This window comes from Capsicum annuum, chromosome 9, assembly GCF_002878395.1.
Source record: "Capsicum annuum cultivar UCD-10X-F1 chromosome 9, UCD10Xv1.1, whole genome shotgun sequence".
In the NCBI taxonomy this organism is placed as follows: Eukaryota; Viridiplantae; Streptophyta; class Magnoliopsida; order Solanales; family Solanaceae; genus Capsicum; species Capsicum annuum.
This window is the reverse complement of record NC_061119.1, coordinates 96632274-96653626: the sequence shown is the minus strand read 5'-3', so window position 1 is coordinate 96653626 and position 21353 is coordinate 96632274.

Genomic DNA, 21353 nt, shown 5'->3' with positions numbered 1-21353 from the left:
TTTTTATTTCTAAAGATTATGGAATCATACTTGTTTGTAATTAGCTATTAGAAATGGTGTGCATATATGTGGGGAAGTCTTAAGTACCCATATTGTGTGAAATTGAATAAAATATATGGAGCACACCAAGTGCCCAATCAAATGCTCAAAAGTGTCTATAACTAGTCATTTTCGCATTGTGGGGGAATGATTGAGTACTTAGAAGCTGTGTTTCATATGCTTACTAATTAACTTTTGTTTTAGAACATATTTTGGTCCTGAAAATAAATTGTTTAATTAGTGAAAATCTGGCATGCTCTAGTCTCAGGTACCGCTATCGTAGCTCTATTTATCCTTGTCATTTAGTCGTGATTATAGCTGCTTCCGTGATCGCAGATAAGCTATTGCAATCTCCATAACTGAGACTCAATCAGCCTGGGCCAAAATTCCTACAGTTCAAATTTTTGTACCACTTAGAACCCATCCCATGAGCTTTATTAGACAATATAGTCTAGCTTAAGCATGAAAATATTGATGAATAAGGTTTTTATGTTGTCCTAATGGTTGGAAGGTTTACATCATGGAGAATTATGACCAAATTTGATTCATGACTCTGAGTAATACAACAAGTACTATGATGAGCTTCCAAGGACAAAACTGCTCCCAAAAGGGGCATATGCTTGGAGAAAGTGACGAAAAAGATTTTTGCATTTCATGATAGGATCATGTGAACCGGATGGAGATTTTTTGCCCCGGATCCTTGCCGGTCAAATGAGCAGTGGGTGCAAGAGTTCTACGCTAATCTTAGCACAATAAATTTTGCAAACATAATTTTTAGGATTCGAGGGTGGAATGTGCAATTTGGGGTTGAGTAAATTAATGAATCATGCCGGAAAAAATATTGATATGGCTGACTTTAAAGGAAAGGGATGTGAGCCGATCAATTAGATAGAAGAGAGGTTGTGCCCGAGCAAGGAGGTCTCATGGAAGGCAACCAAGACGGTCATTCGGATAAATGATTTCACAGCTGAGGCTTGTATATGGAAGAACATAATTTATAGCTAGATCTCTCCTTTCACTGACCTAATTGTAGTTATAGATTTGCATGCATGCATGGTTGCCTGTATACTGGACAACATTCTTTTAAATATTGGTCATCTAGTAATATCTGATATGAAGTTCTTCAGGGACCACGGTGGTATGCATCTCTTATTCCCTTTTCTTATCACTGAGTTGTGCAAAAGAGCTGGGGTTGTGGAGTCCTCGAGTGACACTTGGGTGAGCCCTAAAACACCTATTTATCCTCTCAAAATCCAGGGTGACGGTCCACTAAACAAGAGAAAAAAAGGACTATCGACTTGGGCAAGTCGACATGTGAGGAGCCAAAGTCCTATAGGCCATACACTGTTGGGCCATTTTAAGATATTGTCTTTGATACTAGGGTTATTCAAGAGATTATATAAGGATTGACCCAGAGGCCGAGAGAGCCTTTCACAGCCCGATATTCATATGTGTCCAGCACGGATTCTGAGAAGTATCAAGAAGACCAGTAAACTGAAGGAGCCATAGTTTCCTGGATCAAGTCTCACAGGGGGCTTTGGGATTAACACGAGAAGATAAAGAAAAGGGAGAATAAGAGAGGTAAGTTTTCTGATAAGATGTGGAAGGGTGTCAAGAGCTTGTGGAATGTCATCAAAGAATAAGGCAAACTACTTTCTCCAAACATGAAAAATTATGATGAGGCCCCAACTGAGTGGTCCAGTGCTGATGATGATGGAGATGATGCAGAGTCCATAGGCGAGAGCAGATCCTTATGAAGTTTTAGGGAGCACCTGTATCTCTTTTTTTAGCTCTATTATTTATAAAGTGAGGACACTTCTAGCTTTTAAGTTAGGGGTTCCTATCTTTTGATTTGTATTATTTAGATATTTCTGGATGTTTTGATGATGTTTGTTGACATTTTGGATGATTTTTACTCTTTTACTTTGTCTTTATTTTGGTTATGGTTATGTTATATGAGCTTTTCCCTATTATAGATTGAGTGACAACATTCTTAAGGGAAAAATGCCGTGATTGCATTTTGATCCATGAATATAGGGAAAGTCTGAGTACCCACAGCATCGAGGTCATAAATGCAAAGGAAATCTGAGTACCTATGGCATTCTGAATTCGGGAACGCATTTATACAGATGGTGATGTTTGAGTGGCCATATTGTTTGCCTGTGTGAATGCCAACATAGGAGATGAAGACTTATGTTGGTGCCATAACTAGTAGATTGTGCATGGTGCAAATGAAAAATAAAGCACCCCTCTTCATTTAAAATGTGTTTCAAAAATCAAATTCATGAATATGATCAACCTTGTAACAATACTTTTTCTATTTTTTGTGACTCCAAAATTTTTGCTTGTAAAAATAGTAGATACTCAAATTTTGCCTCTAGCGGGAGGGGTAATTAAGCCACCTTGTTGAATTTTCATTCCATGTGTAGTGAGCTTATTTTTCAAAATCTCATGTATACTTGTAACATTTAAAACATTCCCCATTAGTCTTTTAAAGAAAATTTTGATTGTACTTGGTTGGTAGGATGATCCTAGCCCATATTGTGACATTGTAAGTCCACTCTAGACTAAAAAGACTACCTTTGCATAGATGTTATCCCTTGTCATCCACTTTGAGCTATTGTAACTTTCTTTGGCAAACATATTTCAAGCTGTGAGCATTCAATTTTTATCCCACTTTTGAACTCTACCTTCCATGAATTTAAAAATTCAACTTGAGGCTAAAAGCCTAAGTTAGGGTGGTGATGATTGGAAGAGGTAACTTTGGGCCACAAAGTTGTAACTGAGCGCCTAAGATCTTAAGCATTGAGAACAAATGAATAATAAAAATAAAGGATCCAACAAAGAAAAGAAAAGTATGAAGTGTACAAGAAAAGAATTGAAAAGAAAATGGGTGAACAAAGGAAATAAAAGTAGGCACATGTGTAAAGAGTGAAAACAAAAGAAATGGCCCACGATAAAAAGTTGGATGGAATAGTGTGATATAGATATTTAAGGAGGGTATAACCATGTTGTTCCTAAATGATATCCTATCCTACCCCGAACCTACATTACAAGCTCAGAAAGCCCTTTCGAGATCTCCAACCAAGTGTATTCATTGTAGTGGCAATTGATAATAGGGGAAATCCTATGGCATGCTACTTGATAGCATCGAGAATCCTTGTGAGAAAAAGATCTTTGCACTTAATTCTCTTTTGGTATCTTTGATAACTTGGTGTGTGAAGTTTTCCTTCTTTTGAGGAGGCATGTAAAAATGTTGAGGTGGGTGATTTTGTCATATCCTAAAAAATAAGGTAAAAGGAGTATAAGGTAGTTGAGGTCAAAGGTGAGTTACTTCAACAGTATTAGGGATTTTCACATAGTTGCTCTTTGAAATCCTTTGCACTCTTGAACATTGCATTTTATGTTGAGGGAGGTTGAGAGATTAACTTTGCCTATGTTGGAAGAGCTACTTGGGAATAAATGTGCATTTTCTCATAGAAAGAGGTAGTGTTGTTTGAGGATAAGTAAAGCTTTAAGTTGGGAGTGTTGATAAGTGGTGAATTTATGACTCATTTGCACTCAATATTCATTCACATTGCTATGATTTGAATGTATAAATAAGACATATTTGTGATTAAATGCCCTAATTTCCACATTTCATAGGCATACAGGTTATGAGATAGAAAGATATGGATTTGAGGTAAAAAGGATCAAAAAGTAGAAAGAAGTACAGCTGGAAGACCTGAAGCAGGAAATCTGCCTCAATTACAATGATTGCGGTCATAGGTTGCAATCAAGGGCAGTCAAGCTAGGTCAAAGTATCGCGTTTGTAAGTTGTTGACTGTAGTCGCACTATCCGCGATCGCAGACAAGTGTCAACGATCGTGGTAATGCGGGATTATGCCCAGGGGCTTTTTAATTTCACAGAGCCGTCCATAATTCCCTTAAGAAGCTCGAATCCTTCCTCGTTGAGGGAATCCCTAAAGAAAAAAATTCTTGGAAGTCTTTTTCCACCATCTTGGTTTCAATTTTTGAGGGATCTATATGGAACTAATTTTGGGATGAATAAGACTTTATAGGAATTCCTCAATGGAGAATTAGAAAGTTCCATTGAAGATTTATTGAGATTCAAACCTTGAATTTGCATTCTCTTTATCTTTCATGATATCAATTTGATAAAGGTTTTGGTACATCTTTGTTTATTATCCTTATGAATTTCTAGTTTTCCCTCTTAGGTTATGTTTAAATACGGTGCAAGTATGTGTGGGTTGTGATTGTTAGCTTTTTCTTTTAGTTGATGTTTTTAGGTTTCACAAATGTTTGAGTCTCAAATGGAATTTTGATGAAAGCCTCAAATTCTGTAAACCTCAAACCATCCTTCAAAAGGGGATGTGGGTAGTCTAGATACTATATTATCCATATCTGACAGATGTAAGTGATGTTAGCATTTGTGAACAATAAGATAAATGATAGTTATTCCCTATTTGTTATCTTGGAAAAAGGGATGAATTGTGTAATTGCTATATCTTGGGCATCATTCTAGAAATAGTGATTCCCATATTGAGGCTTTGTGACGAATATTTGACCAAACCCATGAGGTATTCATAAGACTCTATGGGTGATAGTTTGGAACTTTTGTGGAAGGCTAGTATTGAAACTCCTAACCAAACCTTCCACACACACTTTAACTAAAATTTGAAGTCAATTTTCATGTACCCACACACTAGTTGCCCCAACTAAATGCATAGCCCCAAGTTTCATTTCTAATTTATTATGATCTAATTATTTGTAGCCTTGAGTTAGTCCTTTATAATTCTAATTATTTTATCATTCTGAAAAAGTTTAAAATCCCTCAATTGTTTGTATCTTAGGTTCAAATCTAGGAACTGACTTCTATTTCGAACTTACTTGATCTCCACTCACATTGCTCCTCATGGATTCGACCCCAACTCAAAGTTGGTAAATTGTATTGATAATGACCGCCTTGCACTTAATTTGACTGTGAGTTGAGTGTTATCAATATGTAGCTATGGTATTACTGTATATCCCCCATTTCCTTCATTCTCTCGAATTATATACTTACTCCTTGGCCTTATATACTTATATGTATCTTCTTTCCACTCATACTTGCATATTGGCCAGTGATATATGGTATAGTGTTGAGATTCCTAAGTATGGATCGAATAGGATAGTGCATTCTTACTACTTCCTTAGCCTTAATATGGTAGTCTCTTGGACATGAATAGGATAGTTTATATTTATTATCTCATGGGTTGTCTCATATTGGTGCTAGACATTTTGGTGTAGTTTCCATTCTATTTATATGTTATATACACTTTCTTTGTCTTGGGTGTTTAGTCGGTAGTTGTCTACTGAGCACCATGTGTTTGGTACTCATATTACACTTTGAAGCCTACACATCATAGTACAAGTTATCGTTGTTTATGTGTGTGTCGTACAAAGAAGCCATGGTTCAGAGACTTAGAGTGAGCTCCTAACCTTCGATGTATTTCTCTCTTATGTATTAGACTAGTATCTATGCTGTATTAAGAGATAAGTTATATCAGAGTATTCATTTGTACCTCACTTTGTACTCTTTTTATATTAGCAGCTCTTATACTGATACCACCTGGTCTTGGGATTATATTGTGTAATTGATCTTGTATTTTAGATATTCCACATTCTTTCCTTTATCTATTTGAGTAGTCTGTTATTAACCATTTCGAAGTACGAGTTTGGCTTGCCTATAGATGGGTTATAGTAGGTGCCATCTTGACCTGAAAAATTGGGTCGTGATAGTAGGCATCATTACCGATAGAGCTAAATCCTTATATAAGTATGACAATATGCAAGATAGATAAGCTAAGTGAAAGAATAAAGGCAAACCCAGAATAAAGCTCCAATACTGTAAGTAAACACTAAAATAAATATACTATGGAACATTGCATAAATAATACTACAAGGTTGTCCCCTATAAGATATTAAATGCGAAAAAATATATAACCTAACGCGGCCCCCATAGGCCCAGAGGGTGTAATCAATAAAGTAAATAATCAGAACTTTATAAATTTATTGAATATCAAGCCATAACTGGGACTCCATCTATGCCATAACATACCATGAATAAAATCTCAAGGTCAAAATCAAATTGGAACTCACATTATCATCATCATCATTTACCGGAATTGAACTAGAAATCATGTCATCAATTGTGAGAGTTCAATCAAAAATCAATATCGGTAAATCACCAGAATTAGTTTAGATTTAGCACCAACAACAAAGAGCAAATATAGAATAACTATGAAGAATCTAGTCTCTTCACACTCTAAAATATGCAACTTTAAGGATACAATACGCCCATTAAGTCTAAAAAGAAATAACAAGAATTCAGACCTAAGGTTGGTCAGAGGGGCCCACTCCCAATACCCAAAAGTCTGTATCGAGAAAAATTCTACCCCAAACTAGAATAAGGTATTAAAGTTCACTTATAGATGTTAAATAAGTCACAATTAACCCTAAGGTATCAATTCTACCCTAAACATGAGCAACTAAGCTAATTACACCTAATTTATTATTCCAAAATAGTCCAAATAATGCTAATTAGCTCAATGTATGAGGAAGGTTAATCTAGCATACCTGGATGCCAAAGAAAAGTCCAAAGAAATCAGTAAAACCTTTAATTTCCCCTTTTGAGATGCTTCCACAATATACCATTCTATCAAAATCACAATGTACTCATCAAAATGAGAACAGTCATACCCATATTGCACTTTTGTTTGTTGGGTCAAAATTACATAAAAATTCAATGTGGGGCACAGTTGCGGAATTGAACTAGCAAACCAAAAACACATCACTCCATGTTCAAGGAATAGTTACCCCTGAGAATGGGTGAAACAAAATATCATATGGCGCTACAATCAACCCACAAATATTTTAGACATTTTGGAAATTGATAAAGGATTTAATCATTAAATTGATGGATGTTTTCAAAGAATTTGATGAAGAAATATGATACTAGACCATATAAACTCCCCAAAATCACCCACTAATAGTTCTCCCAAGTTTTCACACATTTTAGGGTTCTACACTCTTGAAAATATGACAGAACGGTCTAAGTGTGGGTATTTATAAGGTTCCCATATGTCCTAGTGTTGCTTAAGTGAACACTAGTTCTCTTAAGCGGTCAACACTTAAGCGAACAATGTTGACCACTTAAGCGACCAAGTATCTCCTTTGCGATACTTTCATACCCCTACACATGCAGCTTAAGCAATGCATGCTGAGTAAGCTACGCCGCTTAAGTAACATGCACAAGCACTAATAGAGACTTGAGAATTTCCAAATCTCTACCGGCCGTTCAGGATTTATTTGAATTCCCATATATGCAAATAAGATATACTACCCAATAAAATTAGACGATCGAACTTAATATCACTGTCAAAATTACCATCCTAGGTCATTTCAATGAAAATTCCTTCCCACAACGACATGCCATTTTCTTAACTTTTGTCCAATAGCCTGAAATTAGCCTAGAAATGTCGAGATCCACATCAAAGGTCCACCTATTCTAAATTTGATGTTCTTGCGATGTCAGAACTTTAAGAATTTGCATACAAGGTCATTTCAGTGAGGTTTTTGTCCAGTTGCTAATTTTAACAAACAAAGACTTAAAAATAGAGAATTGGCTCTAAAAAACAAACGAACTTCCTATTAATCGAACTATCAGCTCCGATGAGTCATGAATGACTTGATGCAGCTATAGAAAATCTTCGAGAGGGTCATTACTATATCCACTACTAAGAGAACTTTCACCTGCTAAAGTAAAGGGTTAGTATATATCTAATAGGTGAGGATATTGGGTCCAAATCTCATTTAATATCTCTAAAGTAGGCTCCTCTATTAGGCAATTTCTCCAATAAACCTTAAAAATTTATATCTCTCTAGTGCACAATCGTCTAACATCACTGGCTAATATGAGCACCGGCTCATCTACAAAGGTCAAGAATCATCCAACTTAATCGAGTCCCCTCATAATCCACCTCACCAGCTATGCGAAGAATCTCAAAGCGTCTAATATATCTAGGTATGAGCTTACCTTTCCTCTCGAACCTCATCATACCCTTAATGGGTGATAAACAGATAAAAACCGTTCATCAACTTTGAAACTTAAGTCATAAAATTTAGGGTCTGCATTACCCTTCTACCTACTCCGAGCTACCCTTAGCCTTTCCTGAATCACCCTAACTCTATCCAATGCTCCTGAAGTAAGTCAGTACAATGGGATCTAATCTCTGAGGTCTCAAGCCAACTAATCGGAGAATGGAATCATATGCCATACAAATCCATAAATGGAACGATATAAATACCCGAATGGCAGTTGTTATTATATGGAAACACCGCCAAATCTAAGTGCTGCTCCCAATTACCTCCAAAACCCATAACATAGGCTTAAAGCCTATCTTTTTGAACCTAACTAGTCCACTTTAACTAGCAATCAGTATGAGGGTGGAAAGATGTACTAAGATCTACTTGAGTACCCAACTCCTCCTGAAAGGCTCTTCAAAAGCTAGAAGCTAATGAAATGATAGATATAGGAACAACATAAAAATGAACTATCTCATTAACATAGATACAGGCTAACCTATCAACACTTAAGGACATCTAAATAGGGATGAAATAGGCCGATTTGGTCAACTGATGACAATGACCCAAATACAATTAGAGGCATGGGAAGTGCGAAGAAAAGGATTAACAAAGTCTGTAGTAAACCACTCTAATTTTCACTCGAGAATGAGAAATCCCTGAATCAAGATACCGGGTCTCTAATGTTTGGCCTTCACCTCTTAACAACATAGGAAATAAGCTATAAAGTCTGCCATATCCCTCTTCATACAACTCCACCAATAATGTTGCCTCATATTTCTATACATCTTAGTTGTAACTAAGTGAATGAAATATCTAGAGTTGTGAGACTCACAAAGGGTTGACTAAATCAGATTTTCAACCCTTGGAACACAAATGCGGCTATTGAAACTCATAACATTATCAGAATGCATATTAGCCCTCATAGACTTACCACTCAACATCTAATCACGAATGATTCAATATATCATATACTCAAACTAAGGACTCTTAATCTTCTCAAATAAAGTAGACCTCGCCTCAACACTATCAATAATCCTCCTAGGGTTTGAATTTTTAAGTTGCACCATCAATTTACTTAACAACCAAATGTCCCACACCAATGACCTCTAAGAAACTAAAATAAAAGCCAAGATACCCAAAATCATAACTTTTGGCTCAAGGCGTCCACTACCACATTCGCCTTGCCCGGATGATACAATATAGAGATGTCATAATCCATAAACAACTCCTTCTAACTACGCTTCTTATAATTAAGCTCTCTTTGGATCGTAAGATGCTAAAGACTATGATGATCCCTGAAAATCTCAAAACGTACTCCATAAAGATAAAACATCCAAATCATAAAAGCAAAAACTACTGCTGCCAACTCCAGATCATGGGTGGGTTAGATTTTGCTCATGCACCTTCAGCTTCCTAGATATATAAGAAATAACATGATCGTAATTCATTAATACAAAACCTATTGCAACACCAAAAGCATCACAATATATAGTGAATTACTCACCCTCAATAGGAAAATCCAATATAGGAGCTAAAGTGAGAAATCCCTTGAGCATTTTAAAGCTCTACTCACACTCATTGGACAATAAAAAAGGAACCTCCTTCTAAGTAAATATAGTCATCAGTGCTATAATAGTAGAAAAACTCTCAATGAACCATAAAAAGTAACTTGCCAAACCAACAAAGCTACAAACCATAAATAGGTAGGCCTGGCCTAATTATGAACAACCTCAATCTTTGACAGATCCACCATAATCCCATCATCTGATACCGCATGCCCAACAAATGTCACCATCTAAAGAAAACACTCATACTTTAGAAAAAAGCCAATAATTTCTCAAAGTTTGGAGCACAAAACTCAAATGTTGAATATACTCCTCTCTACCCCTCGAATACAAAAGGATATTATCGATGAACATAATAACAAAAGAATATAGATAAGGCCTGAACACGCGATTCATTAAATCCATGAACATAACTAGTGCATTGGTCAACCTAAAAGACATTATCAGGAACTTATAATGGACATAAAGGGTCCTAAAAGTTATCTTTGGGATATGCTCAGCTCAAATCCTAAATTAATGGTAACCAAAACTCAGTCAATCTTAGGGAACACTCCCTGAAGTTGGTAAAATGAATCATTAATGTGAGGTATAAGATATCAGTTCATTAACGTTACCTTATTAAGTTGCCTATAATCAATACATATTTCCTTGGAACTATTATTTTTCTTTATGAACAAGACAGGAGCTCTCCAAAGCAACACACTCAATCTAATAAACCTTTACTGAGAATATACTAAAGCTAAGAATTTAACTCCTTATGATTAGAAGGACCCATATTATAAGGTACCATAAAAATAGGTTAGTTTCTCAACTTAAGATCAATGAAAAACTCAATATAACTGTCAAAAGAAAGACCTAGTAGATCGGTTGGGAAAATATAAAAAACTCATGAACAATAGAAATAGAGTAAAGCAACGGACTCTCCATAATAGCATCATGAATACAGGAGAGCTAAGACTCACAATCCCTCAAAATAAGTCTCTGAGACCAATTATAAGAAATAATTCCCATTATCTTGGGACTAACAGCTCTATGCCATATAATTATGGGTATGCCAAGAATAGCTAAGGTAACTGATCACTCTCACCTATACCATTGTTTTGGTGTAGGATGATCATTGTAAAATATAACAAACAAACATGAGTTGGGATTGAATCCACAAGGAGTGTAACTGTATTAGATTCTTATGTATTGTTGAAAGCCTCTAAGTATTTACCTACAATATAAACATTAAGTTACAAATAAATTAAAATTGGGGGTATGGTTTTGAAGGTTTTTGAGCAAAAACTACTTGAGCTACCGATTTAGAGTAATAATTGTAGGTAAGATTTTAATAGGAGATAATCATGGGATTGTGATTTCCTAGCGGAAAATAGTGCATAGGTTCATGAGAATAAAATGGAAACTCTAGCTAATGCCCATATAGGTAGGCTAGATTAAGGGTTTTGATGTTAGTTTTCAACCAAACACAAAAATATCACCCATGGATCCTTTTGGATACCTCATGGGTATGGCAAACAAATAAACTCACAATCTCAATTAGACATCCCTATTTCTAGGAAGATGCCTAAGACATAGCAAATTCATCATTATTTCTATGAAAACGTAAAGGAATAAGCTAACATCTAATTTTTGTGAATAAATGTAATGCCCCGAGATGTCACATAGTGCTTATGACCCTGAAGGACCACAAGCTAACCCTTTATTGATATCTGTACCTGTACACTACACAATGTCTAAAATAAATGCAGAAACTAGCCATAAGTTTCAACACATCCATGAATACTCATAATACAGAAAACCAAATACTAATACATCCGTCTAAAAATCATCTAAATTGTGGAGTTGATGGGACAGGTCCCAAACTAACTCCGTAAACTAAAAATAAACAAAATTTGAAACAATAATAGTAAACTAAGATTCATTATCAAAAGAAGAGGACCCACTGCTACTGCTGCTGACGGGGACTGAACTGCTGAGGAAAATGTGGATCTTGTGCCTCTGAACCTATAGTGTCAAATAAAATAACATAGTGCAAATGCGCCAGTAAAAAAGTGTACCGAGTGTGTAGACGGGGAGGCTAATGCAAAGGTTCATGTATGTACAATATCTAAACTGAATAATCATGAAAATGTCGCATGAGAACACATATATGAATGTGCAGAACACGAACACAATTATCACAGATCTAAAAACTAAAACTCAGATACCACTTTACTACAGACGGAACTCACTACTGAGAATAAGATACTAGATTACTGACTCATCTAATACTGATATTAGAGGATCTGGATGTGCTTACATCAATGACTAAATTCTTTGACTTACTGCTTTCGACTGACAAGATTAGAGATCAACCTTTCTAACCGATGATTTCAAAAGCTTTATCAATGATAAGAAATATGATTATATCTAAATCTGACGAGAATATTCAATAGAAATCTGATACAGTGATCAAGCCTGTCTGACAGTATAACTCTAAATATGATATCAAATAACTGTATGTTAGACCAAGTCTATCTAATGGGATGGCCCATAAATCAATGGAACTATTTGAGTTCCTCATAATGATAGATGACTATATCTGACAGTCCTGATTTCTGAATACTGATTCTAAACTGAGACTGAATCTGAAACTAAAACTGTGGGTGGTAGTCACCTAACTGACATGCCCTGACCTGCCACAGGTGAGGTCCAACCTGTGCCACAGTTGGAAGGGTGTCATTACCGCACTACTGGTAAAGACAACTCTATGTGACCTTTATCTAACAGGTCCTCAAGCGAGAATGGTGGAGCCCTTATATAGCAGGTCAAGCCACCTTATCTACCCTTATCTAGCAGTTATGATGTCTCTCATCAACCCTCAACTAACAGGTGTGATGTCTCAACCTACGCTGGCTATGTAGTTCTAGAGTATAAGAATTGCTTCTAAGAATTATACCCTCTACTAGTAGGTCAGTTCCCATCCTTGAGCTCGCTCGACGTAAGTTTCTACTCCCAACTAGAAGACTCAGAACTAAATTCTAAATTAAACAATGGCTAAACTAAATCTGACACTAATCATATTACTCAAAAGGTCTGACTGCATTACACTAAGATCACTTGGTTCCGTATCTGACGGAAAAGATATCGAATCATGGTTATCTGACTGATGATACAACCATTCATTCACCATTACGATTATGCATGTATTATCACAATCGTTAAAGAATCACTTCAAGTAGTTGGGCATCATAACATACTTTCCCTCTCAAGATCCTTAGGACATCACATTAAGAATTTAGGAAACATAGACCTCTATTCATCATCACAACCACCAAAGGGTCACTCTAAACCTTTAAGGATCATCAACATCGGTTCACCATCATATACTAGCCTAGGAAAGACATGGTATTAGATTATACCCCATTCAACGAGATCTTACATCAAGTACTTCATACCTATATCTGTCTTGTCATGTATTTGGATTTTACTTGATTTGGGAAAAACTTCATACTAACACGTTACTATTTTCTTGTTAACCACTTGACACGTATTAAAAGCTTAGCATTATTCAAAGAGCATAAAATCAGGGAATCTTACAACTACCATATCTCGATTTGTTCACTTGGGTCTTTCAATATCCACTAGACATGACTGATTTTACACCTACTTGGGGATTTCATGCTATTTGTCACATTTCACTCACTAAGGCATTTTATCAAACACTAGGCATGCATGGACTAGCTCACGATTAGGAGTTTCACCTTCAACATATTATAATGGCTCTTATGTTTAACCTAAGCTCTTTATCAAACCTATAGGGAACATTCTTCACTTATTCAACCATTTCAATACCTAAAAGTCATGAACACATCACATGAAAAAAAACAACTTCAAGAGGGTCTAATACAAACATCACATGAGTTCCACATACTAGGATCAAAGCTCATAAATCTTGAAGAAAAACATAAATCAAAACACAAAAAAAAATTGAACATCCATTTCAACTCATACGAATTATTAAAACTTCATAAACATAAAAGTCTTTGAAGTTTGAAAAGGCTTCTTGAGCTTCTTGGATGAAAGGGACCCAAGAATCAACATCTACATACCTTAACCTTTGAAATTGAATGAACTCTAATGTTTGAGACTCTATCCGCACTTATAATAAATAATTCTTGAAGCCCACACTATGTGAAACTTTATTCTTGAAGAAATCTTGAAGAATTTATGGATGATTTTTGGAAGATTAGGGTTCTTGATTGAAACCCTAGTTATTTATCTTCTCAAGAGAATTGAGAGAATTGAAAGAGAAAAATGTTGAAATTAGGTTTTGAAAGAGGTTTCCATATTTATAGAGGCTCAAAAAGGATGCAAAATGACCAAAATACCTTTGTAAAAATGTCTCTAAGTTTGAAAAAAATGGCTGACAACATTTGTGACAAGTCGTCAAACCTGTAACAGGCCATCACAAAATGTTGTCACAAAAAAGGAGGATTGTATGATTTTATACCCAGGGCTGATGACATCATCAAAAATGTCATCAGAATCTGACGATATCGTCAAAAAAGTTGTCAGAAACGTGATAGCCCGTCAGAAACGTCGTCACCATTTTCCAGCTTGACAGGCTGGAGTAAAATAGGCATAACTCTTTGCTCTGATATCGGATTTAGGCAAAATTGGTATAGTTGGAAAGATAATTCAAAGATATTTAATTTTATATTCAGGACGCAATCCATTTCTCTATATACAATAAGTTTTGGTCGATTGAAGTTGACCCAAATTTTGACGGTCACTAAAACTTGAACTATAGGAAAGCTTTCAACTCGACCATGGGTTAGGGGACCTCTATGATATTAATTCATGTTCAAATAGATTCTCACATGATTCAAATTATTTAATACTTGGGAGATATTTTTGATAAATTTTGACTCGGATTTTCATTTACCAAATACGTTCTAAGGCTTAGACAGGAAAAGAATTTTGCGGGGCATTACATTATCTCCCCCTTGAGAACATTCGTCCTCAAATGTCATTTGATAGACAAAGAATACGGATCAACAAAACTTACAATAGAAATGGAAACATCTCAGATTAGGACTACGCAACTGGAATGACTGACATATAGAGTTCCCACACTGGGCATCATATATGATGCATGGAATACTCAACTAATGATACGCATAGTTGAATTCTCATAGCACACATGCATATCTGATGCATGGAATCATAATTGGGTTGATCTCATGTAAACATAACTGAACACACGCTGACAAGCTGATAAGCTGACTATTGAAAGCATGACTGACAATGCAACTATGATTGATGCTAACTTTATAAATAAAATCTGAACATGCATCGAGATGAATCTAATGGCATGCAACATCATAATACCATGGGGTATCTCCCCCTTGGGAATCTATGTCCCTCTAAACACACTTCACTAAAATACCGAAGCGGTGCGCGGGGCACCTACAGACTGGGTCATAATTGATCGATCAAGATCTGAAACTTATGCATGACTCATGCTAACATATAAATCAAAATGAGAGCAAAGGATCTATCAATGCATAAAATAAATATGAAGGGCTCAAAACATACCCGGGCCAATTTCAGGGGATCTTTCCTGATCAAGGCGATCCTGAAGTGCATACTATGTATTATAAGCTGAAGGATGACTACGCTGACTTCGGGGACCTGGCTTAGGACATTCTCAAACATTGTGACAGTCTCACCATATCCAAAACACACATAAATACCGGCTCTACATACACCTTTATGATTCTTACCACATTCTTCACACAACGGGTAGGTACGAACACCACTAGTACTACAATGGGTTTTGGAGCTTGGCGCTTCCTCAAATCTGACACCCCCAAATGCAAGTGCGAGTACACTAGCTGAAGATGGAGCTAGGACTAAAAATATACGACCACATTGAGAGCTACTACCACCTTGAGACCCTACCTTCGAGAAGCCACGACTACCTATTTTGGCTCTCTTACTCACTCTCTCTCTCTCCTTCATCTTATTTTCCTAACTTTGTTGCGCATGTATCATTAGCGTAGAAAGATCCACATCTATATTGATCATGGCATCTCTACACTCTTTTAATACATCACTTGATAGCCCAGTCAAAAACATACTCATACTCGCTCTAGGGTCAGCTATCAAGTCGGGAGCATACTTAGATAATTGGTTAAACTTAATACAATACGCTTTCACAGTCATAGAAACTTGACTTAGGTTCATGAACTCTTCTACCTTAGCTTCTCTCATTTCTAGTGGGAAAAACCTATCTAGAAAGGCACTCTGAAACTCTAGCCAAGTCACGGAAGCTGCATTTTCCCCTCTACTCTTCTCCCATATCACTACCCAATCATGAGCAATATCTTTCAGCCTATAGTATGCTAACAAAACACTCTCCTCCTCTAAAATATCCATAATCTGGGTGATCTTCTTCACCTCTACAAGAAATAACTATGGATCCTCATCTACTACTGACCCAAAGAATTCGGGAGGGTTTATTTTTGTGAAGCTTCTAATCCTGGTTGCAGAAGAATTCCCATCTTGCTGAGGTGGGACTGCAACCTGACGATTGCCATGAACATTAGTCACTACCTGGGCTAGCACCTGGAAAGCTGCCCGAAACTCTGCATGTGACATACTCTCATTTTCAGGATCTACTGGCTGAGGGGGCTGATCATCAACCCTATGGACAAAGTCTTTGCGAGAAGGCATACTTTGTAAATAAAAAAATGAAGTGTATTAGACTGAGGATCAACTTGAGCTCATGCTCACTTGTACGAAATAATCATTGAAAGAAGAGGAACTACTTCTAAGAACATCCTGTAGCCTCTTGTACATAAATGTCGCGTGCTACACACCCATCCTGTAGCATCTTTTAGACTCCTTAGGATACTTTTGAACCTTAGGCTCTGATACCAAGTTTGTAATGCCCCGAGATCTCATCTCGAGATGTCACATGGTGCTTCTGACTTTGAAGGAGCACAAGCTAACCCTTTACTGATATTTGTACCTATACACTGCACAATATCTAAAATAAATGCAGAAACTAGCCATAAGTTTACACACATCCATGAATACTCATAATACAGAAAACTGAATACTAATACATCCGTCTAAAAATCCTCTAAACTATCTGAACTGTGGAGTTAATGGGATAGGTCCCCAACTAACTCCGTCAATTGAAAATAAACAAAATCTAAACCAATAATAGTAAACTGATATTCTTTCTCAAAAGAAAAGGACTCACTGCTACTGTTGTTGATAGGGGCTCAACTGCTGAGGATAATCTGGATCTTGTGCCTCTGAACCTATGGTATCAAATAAAACACCGTAGCGCAAATATATCAGTACAAAAATGTACCGAGTATGTAGATGGGGTAGGCTAATGCAAGGGTTCATACATGTGCAATATCTAAATTGAATAATAATGAAAATGTCGTATGAGAACACATACATGAATGCGCAGAATATGAACATAATTATCGCAGCTCTAGAAACTGAAACTTAGATACCACTTTACTACAGACTTAACTCACTACTGACACTGAGATACTGAATTACTGACTCATCTGATACTGATAACTGAGGATCTGGATGTGTTTACATCAATGACTAAATTCTTGGACTTACTGCTTTCGACTGACAGGATTAGAGATCAACCCCTGGTAAAGACAACTCTATGTGACCCTTATTTAGTAGGTCCTCAAGCAAGAATGGTGAAGCCCTCATTTAGTAGGTCAAGCCACGTCATCTACCCTCATCTAGCAGGGATGATGTCTTTCATCCACCCTCAACTAACAAGTGTGATTTATTACCCTACGCAGGCTACGTAGTTCAAGAGCACAAGTATTGCTTCTAAGAATCACACCCTCATCTAGTAGGTGAGTTCCCATCCTTGAGCTCCCTCGGTGCTAGTTTCTACTCCTATTTAGAAGTCTCAGAACTGAATTCTCAACTGAACACTGGCTGAACTGAATCTGACACTGATTATATTACTCAAAAAGTATGACTGAGTTACGCTGAGATCACTTGGTTTCGTATCTGACAAAAAAGATATCGAATCATGGTGTCTTACTGGCGATACATAGCTTGAATAGATTACTCGAATCACTTCTAAGATTAGAATTGAATAACTTGAATACTATTAGAATTGACATGATTGCAGGTCTGAGGCGAGATTACTAGCAATACAGGGATTACAAAGATAACAAAGATTACCGATCTTTATTAAGCTTCGCAATTGTCTGAGGATACAGAGTTCTATAGTTCACTGAGTTCTGAGAATCATGGCTCGATTAGAATTATCGAGAAACTGAGATGGGATCTAGACACTAACTCTATTTTCGGGTATTAATACCCCTAGGACTCGATTATACAAAAGTAAGACATAATCATTCTTTATCACAAACCATTCATGTATCATCACGGTTATCCATTCATTCATCATTACAAGCATTCATTCATGTATTACAAGCATTCATTCACCATTACAATCATTCATGTATTATCACAATCGTTAAAGCACCACTTCAAGTAGTTGGGCATTATAACATACTTTCCCTCTCAAGATCCTTAGGACAATGCATTAAGCATTTAGGAAACATAGACCTCTATTCATCATCACAACCACCAAAGGGTCACTCCAAACCTTTAAGGATCATCAACATCGGTTCACCATCACATACTAGCCTAGGGAAGACATGATATTAGATTATACCCCATTCAATGAGATCTTACATCAAGTACTTTATGCCTATATCAGTCTTGTCATGTATTTGGATATTACTTGATTTGGGGAAAACTTCATACTAACACGTCACTATATTTTTGTTAACCACTTGACACATATTAAAAGCTTAGCATATATCAAAGAGCACAAAATTGGGGAATCTCACAACCATCATATCTCGACTTGTTCACTAGGGTATTTCAACTTCCACTAGACATGACCGATTTTACACCTACTTGGGGTTTCATGCTATTTAGCACATTTCACTCACTAAGCCATTTTATCAAACACTAGGCATGCATGGACTAGCTCATGATTTGGAGTTTTACTTTCAGCATATTATAATGGCTCTTATGTTTCACCTAAGCTCTTTATCAAATGTATGGGGAACATTCTTCACATATTCAATCATTTCTATACCGAAAATTCATGAACACATCGCATGAAAAAAAACAACTTCAAGAGGGTCTATCACAACCATCACATGAGTTCCACATACTAGGATCAAAGCTCATAAATCTTGAAGACAAACATAAATCAAAACTCAACAACACATTGAACATCAATTTAAACTCATAGAAATTATTAAAAATTCATAAACATAAAAATCTTTGAATTTTGAAAAGGGTTCTTGAGCTTCTTGGATGAAAGAGACCCAAGAATCAACATCTACATACCCTAACCTTTGAAATTGGATGAACTATAATGTTTGAGACTCTATCCGCACTTATAATAAATAATTCTTGAAGCCCACACTATGAGAAACTTTATTCTTGAAGAAATCTTGGAGAATTTATGGATGATTTTTTGAAAAATAGGGTTCTTGATTGAAACCTAAGTTATTTCTCTTCTCAGGAGAATTGAGAGAATTGAAAGATAAAAATATTTAAATTAGATTTTTGAAAGAGGTTCCCATATTTATAGAGGCTCAAAAAGAGTGGGAAATGACCAAAATACCCTTGCAAAAATGTCTCTAAGTTGCTGGAAAAAAGTGGCTGACGACATTTGTGACAGATCATTACAAAATGTTGTCACAAAAAGGGTGGATTTTATGATTTCCTTCCCAGGGCTGACAACATCATCAGATATATCGTCAGAATCTGACGACGTAGTCAAAAAGGTCGTCAGAAACGTGGTAGCCTGTCAGAAACGTCATCATCATTTTTCAGCTTGATAGGCTGGAGTAAAATGGGCATAACTCTTTGCTACAATATTGGATTTAGGCTAAATTAGTATCGTTGGAAAGCTAATTCAAAGATGTTTCATTTTATATATAGTAGGAAACCGATTTCTCCATATACAACAAGTTATGATCGATTGAAGTTAGCCCAAATTTTGACGTTCACTAAAAATTGAACTATAGGAAAGCTTTCAACTCGACCATGGGTTAAGGGACCTCTATGATCTTAATTCATATTCAAATATATTGTCACACGATTCAAAGTATTTCATACTTGGGAGGATATTTTTGAAACATTTTGACTTGGATTTTTGCTTTACCAAATATGTTCTAAGGCTCAGACTGGAAAAGTATTTTGCGGGGCATTACAATAAATACTTGTCACCCATATCCCCCTTTCAAGGATTATATGGGATCTAAATGAATACCCATACCCCTCTCTGAAGAATGATGTGGGATTTTGGGAATTTGGGCTTTCTCCCACAAATTCTAATCTCTCAATCAAGCATTAGTGAAACCCAACATCAATAACCAAGAATTTACACTTACAATCAAGACCCACACATATTTTCACCCTATTCCAACATAACCCCGAGATAGATGCTTAGCTATTTATGATGTTTGAGAAATGAGATCTATCTAAATTCACATTCAATGTTTCCATGGTAAATGTAAGCATGGGTGTTCTTCAAATTCAACTTCAATTTCCACTAAAATCATTGGAAAATTAACCACAATAAACTTTCCCAATTTAGAAGGGTTTTTACAATGAAAAAATTTGAATTCTAATTACAAGATACATCAAATTGAAAGGGCTTTGACCTTTTTAAAATTGGAACTAGCTGTGAGAAATAATGAATCTACCTCTGTGCTATTTTCCACTCTATCATAATCGCCAGTTTGTGATCACGATTAGGGATCCCACAATCATGGTGAGCCTATCGCGATTACCACTTTGACTATTTTTGTTTTTTCATGATCGTGACCCTTAGACCGCAATTATCATAATTAAGGATTCGTTTAAGCTTCAAATTTTCAGATTCAATACTAACATTGCGCGTTTTGTTCTCTTTTTAGCTCACTTCACTGTTTTTTCTTTATTTACCTATAAACCTGCAAACCAAGGGAGTTAGTTTATTTAAATTGCAAATTTGACTTATTTACACAATTTAATCATAGTAGTGTGCACAAATTTAGATATACATGAATGTTAACTTTACCACTCATCACCACTCTCAACTTAAATCTTTTCTTGACCTCAAGCAACACTACTTCTTACTCAATAAGACTATGCAATTTTAAGCCAATTTATATGACTCAATAAAAACAATGACTTTGAACTTGATTAGCATCAAAAAGTAGCTCTCAAGTACTACTTATGGTATTCTCACAACTCCCCTTAATGTGAAGTACAATCTCAAGGACACAAAAGTTCTTAAAGAACACTGATACGACAATTCCTAACTATCCAAAAGTGTCTCTCCGTTGATAGTGACTCAGCTATGATTCTTTTCTTCATTTTTGGAAGATGAAAATTTCACCTTCCTCAATTAGTCTATATGCCTCCTAACAAAAAAGAAATCCCACACACTAAGTTTTCTATCATGTAACAAGGAATGTAAGTGCAAACACTCACTCTCATAATCAATATCTCAATGCAAACGAGTATCACACCATATGATTTTCTTTATTTTCGATCACC